This window comes from Eubalaena glacialis, chromosome 7, assembly GCF_028564815.1.
Source record: "Eubalaena glacialis isolate mEubGla1 chromosome 7, mEubGla1.1.hap2.+ XY, whole genome shotgun sequence".
NCBI lineage: Eukaryota > Metazoa > Chordata > Mammalia > Artiodactyla > Balaenidae > Eubalaena > Eubalaena glacialis.
The window spans coordinates 57,761,507-57,782,662 of NC_083722.1; the positions used below are offsets into that span (position 1 = coordinate 57,761,507).

At 37.4% G+C, this 21,156-nt stretch overlaps 1 protein-coding gene and 1 pseudogene across 10 annotated transcripts in view; both read left to right on the forward strand.

The window, feature by feature from the left end:
• RBMS3 (RNA binding motif single stranded interacting protein 3) overlaps window positions 1–21,156 on the forward strand; it is a 718,572-nt gene that overhangs the window by 122,162 nt on the left and 575,254 nt on the right. The window lies entirely within an intron of this gene.
• LOC133094587 (large ribosomal subunit protein P1-like) lies at window positions 20,719–21,056 on the forward strand (annotated as a pseudogene).

The following is a 21,156-nucleotide window of genomic DNA, read 5'->3' on the forward strand; positions in this document are numbered from 1 at the left end:
GTTCTACTCTCTTAGCAAGGTGCAGGTATATGATGTGGTGTTGTTGACTGTAGTCACCATGCTGAATATTACATCCCAGAACTCATTCATCCCTTTCGCCAACTTTGTTATCTTTGTCTTTTTGATAAACAGCTATCCTAAAAAGTGTGAGGTGATATCTTATTGTGGTTTTGATTTCTATTTCCCTTATGATTAGTGATGTTGAGCACCTTTTCATGTACTTGAGGACCATTTGCATGTCTTGTTTGGAAAAATTTGTATTTAGGTCATTTGCCCTTTTAAAAATCAGAATTTTGTTGCTATTGAGTTGTGTGAATTTCTTATATATTTTGAATATTAACCCTTATCTGATATGTGGTTTGCAAATATTTTCTGCCATTCCTTAAGTTGCATTTTCATTTTGTTGATCACTTGATCATTTCTTTGGCTGTGCAGAGCTTTTCAGTTTGATGTAGTCCCACTTGTTTATTTTTGCTTTTGTTGCTTGTGCTTTTGGTGTCATATTCAAACTGTTGTTCTCAAGACCAGTGTCTAGAAGCTTTTCCCCTATATTTTCTTCCAGGAGTTTTATAGTTTCAGGTCTTACCTTTAAGTCTTTAATCCATTTTGTGTTAATTTTTGTGAGTGATATAAGATTTCATTCTTTTGCATGTGAATATCCAGTTTTATTGACACCATTTATTGAAAAGACTATCTTTTTCCCACTGAGCATTCTTGGATCCTTTGTCAATATTAGTTGACAGTATGTGCATGGGTTTATTTCTTCTGGGCTCTTGATTCTATTCATTTCCATTGACCTATGTGTCTGTTTTAATTCCTGTACCATACTGTGCTGATTACTATACCTTTACAGTATAATTTGAAATCAGGAAGTGTGATGTCTCTAAATTTGTTCTTCTTTCTCAAGCTTGCTTTGGCTAATTAGGGTCTTTTTTGGTTCCATATAAATTTTAGGATTGTTTTTTCTATTTCTGTGAAAAATGCCATCGGAATGTTGATAGGGATTGCACCAAATCTGTAGATTCCTTTGGGTAGTATGGACTTTTTAACAATATTAATTCTTCCAATCCACAGCACAGAAAATCTTTCCATTTATTTGTGTCTTTTTCAATCAATATCTTATAGTTTTCAGTGCACAGATCTTTCACCTCCTTGGTTACATGTATTCCTAAGTATTTTATTATTTTTAGTACTATTACAAACCAGATTATTTTCTCTGTTTCTCATTCAGATGTTTCATTGCTGATGTATAAAAATGCAACTGAGTTTTGTATATTGATTTTGTATCCTGCAGTTTTACTGAATTTGTTTGTTAGTTCTAACAGTTTTTCCATCTCTTTAAATGCAGTGGAAGGTAAATGTTCTCAGTGTTTTAATCATTTCATTAGTTACAGTTAAAGAAACTCTGAAATCTCAATAAGAACTGCCAAGAAAAATGAAAGAATCCATGACTGAATCCTAGCTGAAAAAAAAATTAAACTAAACAAACAATTAAGTGAATAAAGAAAATGCATAAATGTCTATAGCAACTTTATCCATAATTGTCAAAACTTGGAAGCAATCAATGTGTTGTTTGATAGGTGAATGGATAAATAAACTGAAACATCCAGACAATGGAATATTATTTGGTGCTTAAAAAAAATGAACCATCAAGTCAGGAAAGGACATGGAGGAACGTTAAATGCATATTACTAAGTGAAAGAAGCCAATCTGAGAAACCAATTATACTGTATGATTCCAACTATAGGATATTTTGGAAAAGGCAAACTATGAAGATAGTAAAAAGATCGGGGGTTGAGGGGAAGGAGGGATGAATAGGTGGAACACAGAATTTCTAAGGCAGTGAAACTATTCTGTGATATTACAATGGTGGATATACATCATTAAATATTTGTCAAAACTCATAGAATGTAGAACACCAAGGGTGAACCCAAATGTAAACTATGGACTTTGAGTGACAATGACTTGTCAATTCAGGTTTATTGATTGTAACAGGTCTCTCACTGTGGTGCAGGATGCTGATAATGGGGGAGGGTGTGTGTGTGTAGGGCAGGGGGTATGTGGGACTCTCTTCTGTACTTTCTGGTCAGTTTTGCTGTGAAACTAAAATGCTCTAAAAATAAAATCTATTATAAATAATACATAGTACTGGATATAAATAAGTCAAATAGAGTTTCCAGAAACATCTATCACTCATTGTTAAAAATAGCCCATATTAATTACAAATTATTAAAAATGTTATGTTCTGTATTTAACATTGGTTCAACAAATATTTGAGCAAGATTCCACCATATCACTGGTAAAGTTAAGTTATAAACTATTATGTGTACTTCTGTGAAAGAGACATGAAATCTAACTCAGGCCTCTGCCTTTACAGTATGTGCATCTTCAGTCTAACATTTGCCAGGCAGGGTGGAGGGTTGCAGAGCAAAGCACCTTTTCATCATGAGAGGGTATGTGATGCCCTCATGGATGCAGAGCTTCAGGAAGGAGGATTGCTTATATTTACAAATGCTTATTTAAACCCCGGGCAGAATTTAAGAAGAAAAGTTATAACCAAACTAGGTTGGCTTTTAACTTAAACAGTGATAATCACTTTAGTGTCATAAAGTAATGTAGATGTGTAATAATGACATCGTGGGAAGTTCTAAATGAAACTGAGGGATAGAAATCTTTCCTTCTTTCAGAGACTGCTTATAAGTAAGACTGAACTTGAATTTATCCTTTAAACTTTCTTAAACAGAGAAACTCCCTTTCCAGAAAAACTTCTGCGCTGTGGTTTTATTCTTCTCAGTGTTCAGACAGCTGCTACAGTTCTTTTCTCTCTCGTGGTCATGGTATGACCATTAATTTTTTTAACCTGGAAAAGGGGAAATTGCTTCAAATTAAAGAAAGACAGCTTTGAACAAGTTGCCCCATAGTGAAGCATTTTAAACGTCAAGCATGTTAGTGTAGCTGCCGATACTGTAATTTCGATAACAGCACAGACATCCGGCTGGTGTGTGTTACTTGTTGGATGATAGCCACTTTCATTGTGCTCCACTTTATGCCGCAGTGATGACTTTACAGTGACAATGATGAAAAGAACTCTTAGTAATATACTGAAGACTAGGCTTTTGGATATATATCTGAAAAAATAGTAGATGCTATACAGCCCTCCAATCATTAAAGACAGGGGTGCAGGAAAAATTATTCTAATGAAGGAAGAGGTTATCTAGAATGTCTACAACCAATAATTCAAGTTAGAACTGAAGATTCCAGCAGAATTGTATGTAGCCAAATGCACAAACAGCTCAACTGCCCGTGTTCGAAATCAGTCAAAATATTTCAAGGCATTGCATCTTATTTATTTTTGTATTCCATGCAGAGTTTTGTTCAATAAATGTTCTGCGAGTGAACAGATTAAGCAATGATGTAGGTTTTTATAACACCAAAAACCAAAACTGTGACTAACATAATAAAGTAGTTGTGAGATGTGCTTTGACTATCTTTTTTGTTTTCTCATCATGTGGGTTAACTATATTGATCTTTTCAGAGAGATCTTGGAACTGTTTTCCCATTTGATGGCAAAGTAGTCTTGAATAGAAGTATAATTGGTCAGAGATCAGAAGATCTTGGAGGCCCCCCTGTATAACCTGTACTGACTCCAAAAAGAAGCATATTTATGGATTTGGAAGTGAGATTAAATTTTATATTTTTCACGGGGTGGGGGTGTGGGGGCGGTGCTCTACATACACAGTTTGCAGTTTGTGGCACAGAACTTTACAGCAGAGGATATTCAAGCTGGGTCAATAAAGAATTCAGATGGAGGGCTATGAAAATGAATTTGAATTTATTGACAAAGTAACTCCACGGTTCCAAACAGAGGGAGACAAAAGCCACTATGATCTCCTACAATAGCTATTTATACTTTATTTACTGAGCATTTAATTTGTACAAGGCCCTGGAACAGTGAAGAAAAGTATAAGAGGATCCTTTAATGTTTTAAAATAGGAGAATAAAAGGGAGGGGGGATTGAGCTGTTGATCATAAATCAATCAGATATGTCCTATTCTCAAGCAAAGTAAAAGATTACAAAGTTACAAATTCAAACAAACAAGCAAAGAAGCATACCTAATCTCCTACTTTCCTATAATTCTTTCAGAATCATAGCTGTATTTGAATGTATTTCCTTATCCTGACAGGGAAGTGCCCAGCTGTGCCAAAGCTGAAGTTTGGGAGGAAAAGTCAAAGGAAATAAATGACATGACATGAATGGATTCAGTTCTTTTCCCAAAAGCTATTGGTCTCATATATTTAAGGTACTTGTTTAGAGCAAAACATGTGGAGCATCTGCTGTCAGTTTAAGTTGAAGGGTGGCTGAAGGAAGCGAATATTGTGTGTATCCGACCAGATCTGGCTCTAGGTAGAAGCAGTGGAAAGGCTCTAGGGGTCAGCTTTACCTGGTTACCTGAGCTGGAGAAAGCTGATCTAGGACTTATAAGAACGGTACCTCCAACTCGAGGCCCAATCCATTGTGAGGTTCACAAGAAAGGCCAGACTTGAGGAAGCAATGGGATTTCTAGAAGGACATTCCAGGGCTGTTGAAAACTTTTTCCCGGGCAGTATGATGGTCGCTGGAAATTCTCTGGAAAGCCCGTGGTGAAGTGGCTGAAACAATGAAATGCAATTGAGGTTGGTGAAAATCAATCATTTTTACTTTTCTCCTTTTCTGTCATTAATAAAATATGATTGCAAATATATGATTAAAGATCTTAATTGGTAAAGAAATAAGTTCCTTATCTCTGCTCCTAACCTAGGAAAACAATAACTAATCAAACACATTTTAAAAGGTATACAAATCTGACCCCAAAGACAGCGTGATGTAGTTCTCAAACTGCTCAGTGATTTCTCCTTTCTCCCACCTGAAACTTCTCGGTAATAGACATTTGAATTAGTTTTATGTTCTTTTCCTATTGATATAAAGTTATATCTGATATCAGCATTCTTCTCAACTGGACTATGCAGTATCGTCATAGCCCAGATTGCAGAAAAGACCAAGAAGGTGTGGTGGAGACACTAACATCCCAGAAGTTAGGAGATGCTGATTCCCAGGGGTGCTTCTTCAACGACCCACGATGAAGATGGAGTTTTTGTTTATTTCTAATCCATTGCAGCCTGATGCTTTTGTAAAGGGTGAAACCAGACGTTTGGATGTTGTGACTATCAAACTGGCATCCACATTTGTAAGCATTCTCTCTCGATTTCTGTAATTGAACTTGTGGCAGACTGGACTCGGCTTGTAGACTGGCACCTGCCCACGGACCACACTTGGAGCCTAACTCATTTAGAGTGCTCTGTGGTTTGTTTTTGGGGTGGTGATTTTCCCTCCCTGAAATTCTTTTCCCTATTTATAAAATGAAGTGGGAATACACTGAAATCCTACGATTCTATCCTTTTTGATAGAATTTTCTTTTTACTAGTTGTGCTATCCAGCCTATTATCTACGTGGTCTCTGTTAGGCCCCATGTAAACAAATGAGCAAAGAGCATCTTTTAGTTGAGGGTTTACAGGCTCTATTTTTGCAGAGTTGTCACTTAATTGTCACATCATCTGCAGGGTAGTGGCTCTTTGGACCAGCTACTTCGAGGGAGGACATGACTGCCTGAGTAGCTCTGGACTTTCTAGGGACACCCCCCTTATGCCCCCTGCTGTCCCCTGAGGGCTCCAGGTGGCATAAGGATGGTGCCTTGGCAGGTCAGCCCTGAGTGATGAAACTTCCATTTGCTTCACTAACCGAAGTGAGGGTACTGAGTTACAAGTAGGTCAGTTCTGAAGATGGCAAAGCGCCTACAGCCTGAGGTCACCGGCTCCCTCTTCTCTCCCAAGACCTGTAGTGAAAAATACACACCCAAAGGTGGCAACAAAACCATCACTATAAAAGCTGTTAACTGTTGTAGTCTTGGATAAATGTTCAACTGTGGAATGATTTTAATGCTAGACTGTTCCCTCACCCTCTCTGAATTTTCATGAATGATAATAAAAGGAGGAATGGAAGAAGACGTTTATCTAGACTTAAAAGTCACAATAACCATGGGTGAATGATTGTGCTTAGTCACTTTGTGTCTAGAGTTTATGTTTTTAGGATGTGTTTTAAATGCTAGGACCAAAATCTAAGTTTTCATGGATTTTAAACAGTCTTTTTCAAAAGAAAATGAGATCATAATGGGAAAGTTGGCGATTCTTCATGAACAAGTTATTTGGAAGGCTCCATGCTGTTTCTAAGAATTCAAGATGGTCACAACTTTCTGTGAGAAAATAGATACTGCAGATAGGCAAACCACTGTTGGTGCTTTTGGTTACTGACTTCCAGACTTTGTGTATGGTCCTGCGCCCATGTTAAAAAAAAAAAATCACAGAAAATATATATGTCAGGTCATGCTCTTAAAAATTCTTTATTCTTAAGCATCTCTAAGAAAAGAAAAAAACCACCAATACTTCTTAATCCATAAATCCTCTCATTTGTTTTTTTTAAATTGGTTTTGTGGCAAATCAGGGTACATGACTTTCATACTGAGCCTCATTGATTTTTGATATATTGCAAGTACCCTTGGCCACACATGTGGTCATCATGTATGTTGGGTAAGGTAGGAACAGGGGGAGTGTGTACTAATTAGATGAATGAGTCATGCAGGAACACACACACACACACACACAGATTTGCTTAAACACATCTTGCTTAACTCAATCTGCAAATTGTATGGCTATTTTTCAACTGTCTGCTTCATTTGTCACTGACAGCGGTGGGGAAAATTCAGCCCTTTCAGCTATATTTGCAATCACTCAAGGTGTACCTGGTCAGCTACTGATTGATTTGGACAACACACTTTGTTGTTTTGGTTTTCCGAGTTTCCACTTTTAGGAAAAGGTGAAGAGATTGCACAACTTTGGAATTTATATGCCATCTTGAAAGAGATAGATTAGATAGATTAAAACAGTACTTGAATGTCCTCACAAAAATTCCAACTGAAGGTAGACATAAATTTTTTTCCTGCTGCATATCCTAGTTGTTGAATTTTTAAAAAGGATGTAATTTCTAGACTATTTTCCAGAGAGAGGCAAATAAACACCAGACTATGTTTAACAAACCTTCAAGTTACACTGCCAGTCACTGTGATGTTTGCCTAGAGGCAAATTAAAGTAAATATCTTCAGCACGTTTCTGAAGGAGACATTCAATCAGCGTCGTGATCTGCTCTCGATGTGTTAAACAGTTGAGGCTCATAGTTATGCTGTCTTCAAATTCATTCTGTTGAGCCTGACCTTAAGAGAATGTAAAAAAGCAATTAGTTTTAAACAGTGGGAGTGCCATCAGCGTGAAGGAAACAAATTACACAGTGGGGTGATATTTTTAGTGATTTTTTAAGGAGATTATTAAAAATGAAATCTGCGCTAAAAGCTGCGATTGTAATCTTTAAAGGTGGCACAGAGCAATGCCTTCTTTTCAGACAGCTACACTCCCTAAATGGCACTCCTAGCCCCTTTCTGTGTCCTAATGAAAGGTGGTCTGGCTCATTAAACCACATCACGACTCCCCCTGGATAATCAAGCCAAACATTTCTTACACATGATTTGTTGAATTCAACCCCCTTGCCTTGTCATTCAATATTTTAGCAAACATTTATACTGCATACATCAGAAACCAAAACTGGGCTTTGCATTCAAAAATGTTGTTGATAACCCTTAACTAGACGTCTAACTGTGTTTAGAATTTATGGTTACCAAACGGGAAATGTGGGGCAGAGGGATAAATTAGGAGTTTGGGATTAACATATACACACTACTATATATAAAATAGATAAACAACAAGGACCTACCGTATAACAGAGGGAATTCTACTCAATATTCTGTAATAACCTATAATGGAAAAGAATCTGAAAAAGAATAGATATATGTATATGTATAACTGAATCAGTTTGCTGTACACCTGATACTAACACAACATTGTAAATCAACTATACTCCAATATAAAATAAAAATTAAAAAATAAAAATGTCACATCTTTGTGTATTCACACACGCAGACATGCACACTTTTTTGGCTTAATCATTTTGTTTTATTTTTACTTTTTGTTGACAGGATTAGCAAAATGTCATTCTATTGAAAGTTCACTTCTTTTTATTTAACTTGTAGAGCTATAGCTAAAATTGGCAGAATTTTTAAATGCTCAAATGTGCTGTCTGTGTTTTATAGTCACTTACCTATATGCAGGTTTCTAATGCCAAGGAAGAAGTGATCTTAATGTTAAGTGTGATCATCATAAAAATCATATTTATGAAAATCAGACACATGCTGTTCTCATAGTGTCCTGAATGGAAGCTCTCGCATGGAGAACTGCCTGGTACACTCTGTAGATGTAGATGCCAGTGCAGTTCATCTACACAATGTAGATGCCAGTGCAGTTCAGTAATAAAGTTATGAGCAAGAACAATACAAATGATCACGATAACTAACAATTACACGTGCTTACTCAGTCCCAGAGACTGTTCTAAGTCGTTCACATCTGCTCCATTCACTGAATCATCCTAGCAGCTCTAAGAGGGGTGTACTATTTTTAACCTTAGTTCTCAGATGTGGAAACTGAGGCTCAGAGAGGTTCAATAACCTCTCCAAGGTAGCATGACCTTGAGGAAGCTTGTATGCAAACCTCAGCAGTTTTCAGGGTCCCATTCTCTGCTACTGTGCTCTATGGCTGAACAGTAGGGGCAATTTTGCTCATCAATATACTCAGCATAATTTGATTAAAACATGAATAGTCAATGGATGTTAGTACAGGCAGATACTATATACTAATTATAATTTGATTCAAGTATGCAGAGTTAAAGAATTATAATATAGGCCGCTGCGATATCTGAGTGTGATTAGGTTACAGAGAGTCAAAGATCTCAGTCTGGGAAGATGCTTCCAGGGTCTCCATTTAACCAGGCGCTTAAGCAGTCCTACAGCCTCCTCCCCTTTCTCCCTAAGAGATAACTGAGTTAGACTCGGGCATCACACTTGCTTCTGTGGCTGAAATGACTCTTAGCGCAGTCCTGTTTACAGTGGGTACAAATCAGTATCCCCAAAGCTAATCTGGATAAATCAACATCATGAAATTAGGTTGTTGAGATTTTCTGGCATGTGTGTAAATATTCTCACTTGGGTAATAATAGGATAATTCACATTATGAATGGAAATAAAATTAGTGAATAAATATTAATGTCTTTAAGAGACATTGCAGAACTTAGAGAAAGCATTTCTAAAAATAGGTGCCTTTTTGAAAACTGAGTAAATAAAATATTTCGGTTTAGTTTGCATCCAAATTACAGATTTGTTTTGACTTAAGTTGGTCTTTGATTTTTCTGTAATACCTTCATATCTCTAAACAGTTCTGACATAATTCTTCAACGTTTTAAATATATCTATCATGTTAATTAGCTCACTCGGTCAGAATTTGGTTCAGATAACAACATGATCTTGGGTTTACTTCTCATAGGGGTCAAAACAGTACATTTATGTGTAAGGATACAGAATCCGGAACCAGACTTCCCGGGATATAAGACCAGCTCTAACATGTCAACTGTGTACCTAATGTTTATATGCTTCAGTTTCCTCATCTGTATAATGTTTGGAACAATGTATGACACACCACAAACACTATAAAAATGATGGTTAAGGGAAAAAAAAGGTCCTCAAGTTTAAAAAGCAATCATAATCTCATTCTTGGTACTAAATTGGTACAGAGTAAACCATTTGATAATGGTGTTTAAATTACCCTTAGGGAAATTATATGTGTAAATAGGTACAGATTTCTGACTCTCTGATGTCATCATATACATTATATTTTTATTCCTTTTCTTTCTAAATAGTGGAATGAACTTACAGCAGCAGATCCTAGCTCTTTTGAAAAGCACACATCTCATATTGTGTAATCACTAACACAAAACAGTTGTTTTCTTCAGAATATATATAATACAGAGTTGAAGAATCTACATCAAAAATGTTCAGCTATGATGAGGCTGAGATTGAAGCCCTTTTCACAAAGGATGTTTTGTTATCTGGTGGATTTATATTGCACCAGGATTGCCAACTAAAGTCCCTTCCCTTGAAGGTTTCAATGTTGCATGATTAGTTTGCTGTTGCAGTCAGATGGCTAACAACCTTTATTCTAATCCCAGTGCAGAATGAAATAGACTCTCAGAGCTGGAAGGAAACTTGAGGTCACCTAGTTCAGCTTGCTCATATTATAGATGAGAAAACAGCCTCTGGCAGATTAAATGTCACCCGGCAAGTTAGCTAGCTGTCCATCAGGATCTCGGAAAAAAGTTGCATTTTTAAGTGGTTATTTCAGTTATCTGTTTCTGCATAAAAATTAGCAATAGATAACAAAGTGGCTAAAAACAAGTATGATATATTGCTTATTAAATTGTTGATTTTTTTGAATAAGGTTGTGATTCTCTACATTGACCTGGTAGGCTTTCTGCTCCATGTGGTGCCACCTAGGGTCACGTACACAGATCTGTTTATCAGAGAGCTCTGTGGAGAACCCTCGGTTGGGGCACCTCAGTTCTCCTTTCCATGGCCTCTTTCTCCATATGCTGTCTTGGCCTCCAGGGAATCTCCATGGAGCCTCTCTCTCCTGCAGAATATTCTGTGACTGAAATGGCACATGTTTTAGCCTTAACTCTTAACATAGTCTTCCTTTCAGTGACTATACATTATTGTCTTTAAAGCTTATCTGTAAAAACCCATTTCAAGAAATTATGCTGTTGGAATAATTTCCTTACAGGATAGTGGCTGTGTTACAAGACAATGCATCTCAAGAGAATAAATCCCAATGTATAAGTGGTTATCAAAACAACTTGTGTCAAACTTGTAGATAACCATTGGTCAAAGAAAATTATTATGGTCCAGACCAGCATAATATGAGAGGGCATTATAATAGAGTGTAAATTATGAAAGATGTGTTCATTTGGAGCTACCCATGTGCCTTCCAACCATGGTGGCAGATAATTTATGTGGTCAAAGTCAAAAGAGCAAGTTGTGAGAACGCAATATATTAACACATAGAACTGATGGTTCTCTAATTAATTTCTTGCATTGCTTCACTGAAACAATCCTACAGTAGACTGTAGGATTAGGATGAAACTTTCCAGAATATGATAAGCAACAGGAATATTCACATTGGCTTTGGCAGCTACTGTTTCTTTTTTTTTTTTTTTTTAACGTTTTCAATATCCACATTTTAAAAAAATTAATTAATTAATTAATTTATTTATTTATGGCTGTGTTGGGTCTTCGTTTCTGTGCGAGGGCTTTCTCTAGTTGTGGCAAGCGGGGGCCACTCTTCATCGCGGTGCACAGGCCGCTCACTATCTTGGCCTCTCTTGTTGAGGAGCACAGGCTCCAGATGCGCAGTCTCCGTAGTTGTGGCTCACGGGCCTAGTTGCTCCGCGGCATGTGGGATCTTCCCAGACCAGGGCTCGAACCCGTGTCCCCTGCATTAGCAGGCAGATTCTCAACCACTGCGCCACCAGGGAAGCCCTGTTTCTTTTTTTAATTGAAGTATAGTTGATTTACAGTATTATATTAGTTTCAGGTGTCTAGCATAGTGGTTCAGTATTTTTATAGATTATACTCCATTAAAAGTTATTACCAGATAATGGCTGTATTTCCCTGTGCTATGCAATATATCCTTGCTGCCTATCTATTTTATATATAGTAATCTGTGTCTCTTAATCCCATACCTGTATCTTGCCCCTCCTCCCTTCCCTCACCCCTCTGGTAACCACTAGTTTGTTCTCTATATCCATGAGTCTGTTTCTGTTTTGCTATATACATCCAATTGTTTTATTTTTTTAGATTACACATATAAATGATATACAGTATTTGTCTTTCTCTGACTTCTTTCACTGAGCATAATATTCTCTAAGTCCATCCACATTGCTGCAAATGGCAGAATTTCATTAATTTTTATGGCTGAGTAATATTCCATTGTATATATGTACCACATCTCCTTTACCCATTCATCTGTTGATGGGCATGTGGGTAGCTTCCAAATCTTGGCTATTGTGAATAATGCTGCTGTGAACATCAGGGTGCATGTATCTTTTCAAATTAGTGTTTTCATTTTCTTCCAGATATATACCCAGGGGTGGATTTGCTGGATCATATGGTAGTTCTATTTTTAGTTTTTTGAGGAATCTCCATACTGTTTTCCATAGTGGCTGCACCAATTTACATTTCCACCAACAGCATATGAGGGTTCCCTTTTCTCCACAACCTCAACAGCATTTGTTATTTGTAGACTTTTTGATGATGACCATTTTGACAGGTATGAGGTGATACCTCATTGTGGTTTTGATTTGCATTTCTCTAATAATTAACAATGTTGTGCATCTTTTCTCATACCTGTTAGCCATCTATATGTCTTCTTTGGAAAAATGTCTATTCAGGTCTTCTGCCCATTTTTGATTGGATTGTTCATTTTTTTGATATTGAGTTGTGTGAGCTGTTTATATATTGTGGATATTAACCCCTTGTTAGACATATCATTTGCAAATATTTTCCTCCCATTCAATAGTTTGTCTTTTTGTTTTGTTGATTTTTTTTTTTTAGCTGTGAAAAAGCTTTTAAGTCCCATTTGCTTATTTTTGCTTTTATTTCTTTTGCCATAGGAGGATGATTCAAGAAAATAGTGCTACAATTTATGGCAAAGAGTGTTCTGCCTATATTCTCTTCTAGGAGTTTTATGATTTCAGGTCTTAACACTTAGGTTTTTAATCCATTTTGAGTTTGTTTTATATATAGTGTGAGGATATGTTCTTATCTCATTGTTTTACATGTAGTTGTCCAGTTTTCCCAAAATCACTTATTGAAGAGACTGTGTTTTCCCCATTGTATATTCTTGCTTCCTTTGTCAGAGATTAATTATTGTAGCTGTGTGGATTTAATTATGGGCTCTCTGTTCTGTTCCATTGATTTGTCTATTTTTGTGCCAGTACTATACTGTTTTGATTACTGTAGCTTTGTAGTATAGTCTGAAGTTTGGGCGGGTGATAACACCAGCTTTTTGCTTTTTTCTCAAGATTGCTTGGCAATTCAGAGTCTTTTGTGGTTACACATGAATTTTAGGAGATTTTTGTTCTAGTTCTGTGAAAAAAATTCATGGGTATTTTGATAGTGATTGCATTAAATCTATAGATTGCTTTGGGTAGCATGGACATTTTATCAATATTAATTCTTCCAGGCCAAGACCATGGGGCATCTCTCCATTTCTTTGTATCATCTTCAATTTCCTTCATCAGTGTTTTATAGTTTTCAGAATATAGGTCTTTCACCTCCTTAGTTAAGTTCATTCCCAGGTATTTTATTCTTTTTTTTTTTTTTTTAATTTATTTATTTATTTATTTATTTATGGCTGTGTTGGGTCTTCGTTTCTGTGCGAGGGCTTTCTCTAGTTGCGGCAAGTGGGGGCCACTCTTCATCGCGGTGCGCGGGCCTCTCACTATCGCGGCCTCTTGTTGTGGAGCACAGGCTCCAGACGCGCAGGCTCAGTAGTTGTGGCTCACGGGCCTAGTTGCTCCGCGGCATGTGGGATCTTCCCAGACCAGGGCTCGAACCCGTGTCCCCTGCATTAGCAGGCAGATTCTCAACCACTGCGCTACCAGGGAAGCCCTATTTTATTCTTTTTGATGTGATTTTAAATGTGATTTTTTAAACATTCTCTTTCTGATAATTCATTATTAGTGTATAGAAAAGCAAAAGATTTCTGTACACTTCATCTTGTATCCTGAAACTTTGCTAAATTCATTTATTTGTTCTAATAGTTTTTTTGGTGGAGACTTTAGGGTTTTCTATATAATGCGTCATGTCATCTGTAAATAGTGACAGTTTTACTTTTTCCCTTTTAAGTTGGATGCCTTTTATTTATTTTTCCTGTCTGATTGCTGTGGCTAGGACTTCCAATACTATATTAAGTAAAAGTGGCAAGAATGAGCATCCTTGTCTTTTTCCTGAATTTAGAGGAAAGAATTTCAGCTTTTCACCATGGAGTATGATATTAGCTGTGGGTTTTTTCATAAATGGCTTTTGTTATACTGAGATAAGTTCTCTCTATATTCAGTATGATGAGAGTTTTTTTTAATCATGAATGGATATTGAATTTTGTCCAATGCTTTTTCTAGAGCTATTGAGATGATCATGTGATTTTTATCCTTCCTTTTGTTAATGTGTTGTATCCCCTGGAGTTATTTGAGAATATTGAACCATCCTTGCATTCCTGGAATAATTCCAACTTGATAATGGTGTATGATCCTTTTTATATGTTGTTGGATTTGATTTGCTAATATTTTGTTGAGGATTTTTGCATCTATACAAAATTAAAGATATTGGCCTGTAATTTTGGTTTTTTGTAGTGTCTTTGTCTGGGTTTGGTATCATGGTAATTGTGGCCTTGTAGAATGAATTTGGGAGTGTTCTGTCATCTTCAATTTTTTTAAAGCAATTTGAAAAGGGTGGATATTAGCTTTTCTTTATATGTTTGGTAGAATTCCCTTGTGAATCCATCCAGTCCTGGACCTTTGTTTGCTTGGAGTTTTGTTTATTACAAATTCAATTTCACTACTAGTGATTGGTCTATTCAAATTGTCTGTTTCTTCTTGATTCAGTCTTAGCAGGTTGTATGTTTCTACAGATTTATTTACTTCTTGTAGTTTGTCCAATTTGTTAGCCACTGTTTCTTTATTTCAGATAGTGAGATTCGATAAACCAGGCAGCTGTCAATATTTCAACATTTAAATATTCAACCATAACGCTAGAAAAAATATTTCCAATGCATATGTAATAAAAAAGTGAAGGCATGAGAACACAACTTTGGGTGTGATTTACCAAAAGAAAGAACGAGACTTCAGTGTGTCTTTTATTTGGGATGAAGATTATTCTGGCCTTGACCCTATAGTGAACTGCTGCAGCCAGTAACTCAGAAAGGAAAAAAAAAAAGTGCTTCCATTAAACTGGCAGCCTCCTAACAAATTTTGCCCATCAGCACGCACACACATCAGTCATGAAGGCATGTCTTCCATGAGGCTTCTCTTGGCCGCTCTCAAGTCCTTGACACACACCTTGTCACTGACAACTAGTATGCAAATTGCCTAAAAGCTCCATTAGGCTGATCTAGGCAAGGGAAGCCCATCTGTCAGTTCTGTGACACTTTCCCTTTTGGATCCTCATGTGGGAATATGTTCTTGAGACACCCAGATGGATGAATTTGTGCCAGTGTCTGGAATCACCAACCTTGGAGGAAATTGTCACTTCTACTTTTTTTTTTTATAGATTTTAATATTTGATCTCCTCTTCCCCCGCTACTAAAGAATAAAATTTAAATGGATGGAAAAGTTTTCTAGTCTAAATAAAAAGGACACATTATTATTTTATGCACAGAAAAAGGAACATGATGAGCCCTCTGTTTGAGAAATCATGGTATTACTGGGTGTTTTCCAATACTGTGTGTGTGGTCTGATCTTCACAGGAGAGAACACACAATTTCAAATTAGCTGGAACTTGTCAGCTGTTGCTGATACAGGTTGGAAGTTTTGGGGAAAAACAGTGGCATGACATTATTTCAACAGGCCTGCCTATTAAAGGCATTGATTGGAAATGGCCTCATGATTCCTATCCCCTCTTTCTTCTTTTTTAAAAAAGACAACAATTACCTGTAAGCAATTGGAAAAGGAAGTCTAACCTCCTTGTTCCAATGGTTTTATGAGCATACTCAAGTCTCTTGCCCATCTCAAGTTGAAATCCCAAGAGAAAAGTTAGAATTGGCAACAGCAGATTCAGAAAAGCGCCTATAACTATGATCATTGATATCTGTTCATTATACACAAACTTCTTTTATCCATCTGGTCTACCAGAATGGTCCACTCATGTTTCTTTCTAAATGAAGGTAGAGTGGCATAAAAGTAATGTTGGCCTCACCAAGCTGGGAAAGAAAACATTAAGGATCAGAAAATAGTTCATAGAAATGTACAGTAAATTATAATCTAGAACCAGAAAGATAAAATGTTTCTTCTTTTTGAAAAATTCACAATTCTATGTCAAATGATGTATGCAGGTATATGAAAGGTTTATGATGGGACAGGACTGATGCTTTTGATCATTTTGGCACCTAAATGGTTAATTTCATCAGATTTAGAGTCTGCTTTCCATTTTTCAGGAAATGGTCCAAAAAACGGACTGTTGTTATTGACAGGACTACCAAACTAGTTATTATTTGCTAATAATGTTGTGTTAAAAGTCTGAGCAGAGCATCTTGCCAGAGAGAGTAAAACTTTTACGCCCAACAGTGTTTGGATGAGCAAGATAATTATACCCTTGTCCACAGCAGATGCTCTGTTCTTCACTTTGGCAGTTTCCCTGTTCAGTGTGCAAATAATTTTCTCCACTGAAGTTGGTGGCTATTTGTGACAAATATATTTCTTTTCCAGCAAAGAATGGATCTTTTCCATCATCACTCACAAATAGCCACTGAATTGAGTTTTTATTGTTTTAAACACACACACAAATCTGATACGAAGCAGAAAGAAATTTATGTTCATGTCCCATAGCCATCAGAGGATGTGATATGAAGAAAGAAGTTATTTACCAAACTAGTTGGAAAAATACATTGTAACAATTATTTCAATATCCTTATTAAAATCAAAATTTAAAAATTATGTCTCAATGTTGATAGGCAAATGAATTTTTAATTCAAGTATACACAAGTTCAGTTTATAATGGAATAGACCTTTATTTACATGTATTGATATTTACAAAGATCTTATGAGCTCTCTCTATCTCTGTATTTTTGTAACAGGCAAAATTTAGTTGATACATGTATAATTAGACCTAGAATATGGAGTTCACTTCCCTCACAGTTTTCACAGATATGTGTGACTGTCCTATGTTTGAAAAGATGAGTGTATTCTTGGCCAGTGATGAGTAAATATATTTCCGTAACTTCTCTTGGCTCAGCCCAGCTGCTATAACTCTGTCTATAAGCAGCAGGCTAGCAGGTGTTTGGCAGAGAGTTGCAGAAGGAGAAGAAAGGAGGAGATCTATTTTCCATATCTCCTTTTTTCTGTTCTTCACAAAGGCCCCCATCAGTAGAAAGGCAGGCACAGCCTCTCCTCAAGATGCCATGTTTTCACAACCATATAGCACAGCATACATTTATCTCATAAAACTAAGAATGTAATTGGGGGTTAGGTTTCTGGATTATCCCTGGATCTACCAAGAACAATCACTATTAACAAGATTTTTATGGTAAAATTCAACATCTAGCAAATGACTAAGTACCAACTGAAAGACTGGTCCTCAGTACAGTAAGTCTCCTACATACGAACGAGTTCTGTTCAGAGAGCGCGTTAAGTCCAATTGGTTCGTTAAGTCCAAGAAAGTTAGCCTAGGTACCCAACGAACACAATCAGCTGTTTAAGTTCACGCAAATAATACATAAAAAACAACAAAAAAATAAAACATTTTTAATCTTACAGTATAGTACCTTGAAAAGCACAGTAGTATAGTACAACAGCTGGCATACAGGGCCTGGCACTGAGTGAACAGGCAAGAAGAGTTACTGACTGGAGGAGGGAGAGGAGGTGGGAGATGGTAGAGCTGAAGGATCATCAGCTATAGGAAATGGAGGGCAAGCTGCAATTTCACTCACGCCTGACAATGATGGCGCAGGTTCTGGTTCCTTGCTGGAACCAGCTGCACATTCGCCTCTTTGAAAGGTCACAAATTGAAGGTTCGTATGTAGGGGACTTACTGTATATACATAAGTGTTGAGGGTCAGGGCCCCACGCCCTGTCCTCAACTCTCCAGTGTGCCAAGTCAGGGATAGCTACTAAACGATGAAATACTGCACAGAATATTTATCACCATCAGAGGCAGGAGGAAAAGGACCCCTAGATAGAGCCTTAAGCAGGGAGGAGATAAATCTGCCTGTGATACAGGTTTCTCAGAGGAGGTGGAATTTGAGTCAGGATATGTAGGTTTTCTCCTACCAGTGGGAGCCAGGAGGAGGGCATCCCACATAGAACAAGAGCACTGATCTGGAGGCAGTAGATTCCACTTTGCCAAACTCTCAAACACCACGATTAGGTGAAATGGCACAAAAAAGGATAAGTGGCCTGTTTGAACATTGACATCATTTCTCTCCTCTTCGAAGTTGCAGCTGAAAAATAAGGAACAATCCAGTATAGTCTCGAGAAGATACTAGACTATGATGTACAGTCCTATCCTAATAAAGATCTAATAACTCACGTACTTATAAATACAGTTCTAGTTGTATGTAAGAGTCACATTGAGATATTATTGAAGATGGTATCAGGACACTAGGATTCTAGGTGCGTGCAGGGTTAAATGAGATTAGTGATAACTTCTACTCACATGGCACTGCCAGGTCATTGTTATCTTAGATCTTCAGTGTGAGATTTTCACCTCTGTTTCCAGATGAAGAGAATTGAGTGTGCGTGGACCATTCACAGAACTGAATTGCTGCTTCAAATGGCACATCCCAAGTTATAAATAACTGAGCCAATCGTGTGTAAAGTTGGGAACTTCCCAGTTGAATGATCTTCCCAGTTGAATGATCAATGAGGAACCAGGGACGTAGTCCTCCTTCCTTTCACTTAACCTTCCCCGTACAGGCTGCACTCTGTCCTCTCCTTTCTTTCTTTTTTAAATTAATTTTTATTGGAGTATAGTTGATTCACACTGTTGTGTTAGTTTCAGGTGTACAGCAAAGTGAATCAGTTATACATATACATATATCCACTCTTTTTTAGATTCTTTTCTCATATAGGTCATTACAGAGTATTGACTAGAGTTCCCTTTGCTATACAGTAGGTCCTTATTAGTTATCTATTTTATATATTGTACTGTGTATATGTCAATCACAATCTACCAATTTATCCACCCTGCCTTTCCCCCAGTAACCATAAGTTTGCTTTCTACATCTGTGACTCTACTTCTGTTTTGTAATTAAGTTCACTTGTACCATTTTTTTAGATTCCACATGTAAGCGATGTCATATGGTGTTTGTCTTTCTCTGCCTGACTTACTTGTCCTCTCGTTTCTAATCACGTATCTGACATATCTATCCTTTCACACCCTTCCCCTGTGGGAAGGAGCTTATATACCTTCAGTATAAACAACTGACTTGGGGATATTACTTTCTCTTTGTTGAGAATTTTTTCAGGTTTTATGATGAGGTCCATTTCTATCAATGTTGAAGCATTTTTAGTGGTTTCTGGGTTTATCCTCGTGTCTGGTTTTTGTAATAAATACATACAAAAGTGGGACTGTAATCACGTAAAGAGGAGCTACCTGGTTAAGCAAATTTTACAAAATATTACAGAAAAAAATATATCCTTCTCATGAGATAGCCCAGAAAAGGACCACACACTTTTTCCATTATGTGTGTATAGCTGAGTCTGTTTCTCACCTCACTTTCATTCTTTAGCAATTACCACCAGGGTCTCTTGGTTAAAAAAAAAAATGAGTTCGAACCCCAAACAAAGGAATATCATTCTCCCTCAAATAACTTAATTACTCAGAAATGCTTTTTGGCAAAACGCAGTTTCTAGCATCTTCCATCTCCCTGCAATTTATCCATACTCTGGATTACCTCATTCATTCATTCTGACAGGGGACTGTATTTGTATCATTGCCTGACAGATGTGTTACATGTTTCAGTCTTAAAATATTCGACTCTGAGCTCAGGGCTGCATACTTGGGGGATGAGGTTAAATCAGCCTCGGCGTCGCACTGCTGCCATCACGCCAAATAACTCAGGGGAAAATGATAAGGGTATAAAGAGATCAGTAAGGCAAGAGAATCCATGCTTTCAAAAGTAAGGCAAAAAAAAAAAAAAAAGTAAGGCAAAACAGGAAAAAGACTATCAGTCAAGCACTGGGGAGCAAATAAAGCAAGAGCAGGCCGTGTTTGGGACACCCTTACGCCGCAGTGAGCCATTACCCTGTGAGTAGTAAATTCTCTTACATTTGCCTAACTCCTGTAATATAGGTCGTGCTAAAATACAGCCGTAAGACTCACCGGCACATCGATCAGCCTGGCATTGCTCTCTCTTCTCTCCTAATAGAATAAAATGAGGACATGCCTGATGAATGCTGTGAAGGACAATCCCAGGTCATCTCTATGGGAGCCATCACAACGGAGCAGTCTCCCTGCTTAAAGAAGATCTGTATGACTCACATCTTTGTAAATGTGAAATATGCAAATACGCTTCTGCCCTTTGAGATGATATCACTCAAGGGAGCCCTCATAAGTGCCTGGTTGTGTTGGATTTTTTGGTGGAAAACCAGCAAACTGTAGAAACTGGCATCCTTTATTGAGTCATAGGTACTCAGACGTGCATTAAAAACGATCATTTCTTTTTTTTAGCAAAGGCGTTGCATTATTCTAAATTTGCAAAAAAAAAAAAAAAAGAGAATCACTTGCAGACAGAAGAGAGTAAAATTTATGAACATTTGGAAATAAGAATTTTTTTTATGTGCTAATGATCACGGAGACTGTGTGAAGATGGTCCAGCTTTCCTCAGCTGCTGCTAAGGTGCTTGGTCCTTGGGGTGAGGCCCTCTCTTCATCCCGCGACTAGCATTGAGTCCGGCAGCCCCCGCCTAGCACTTGCCTGCACCATGGCCTCTGTCTTGGAGCTCGCCTGCATCTTACTCAGCCCTCATCCTGGACCACAATGAGGTGACGGGCACTGAGGATAAAATCAATGCCCTCATTAAAGCAGCCAGTATAAATGTTGAACCTTTCTGGCCACACTTGTTTGCAAAGGCTTTGGCCAATGTCAACATCAGGAGCCTCATCTGCAATGTGGGGGCTGGTGGACCTTCCCAGCAGGAGGTCCTGCCCCCTTCGCCACTGATGCCCCAGCTGAGAATAAGAAAGTAGAAGCAAAGGAACAAGAATCTGAAGAGTCTGATGGTGGCATGGGCTTTGGTCTTTTTGACTAAACCTCTTTAGTAACACGTTCAATAAAAAGCTGAGCTCTAAAAAAAAAAAAAAAAAAAGGTCTAGAGCCCTTGAATATCAGTTGAAGGAAGATACTCTTTAGCATTTCATGA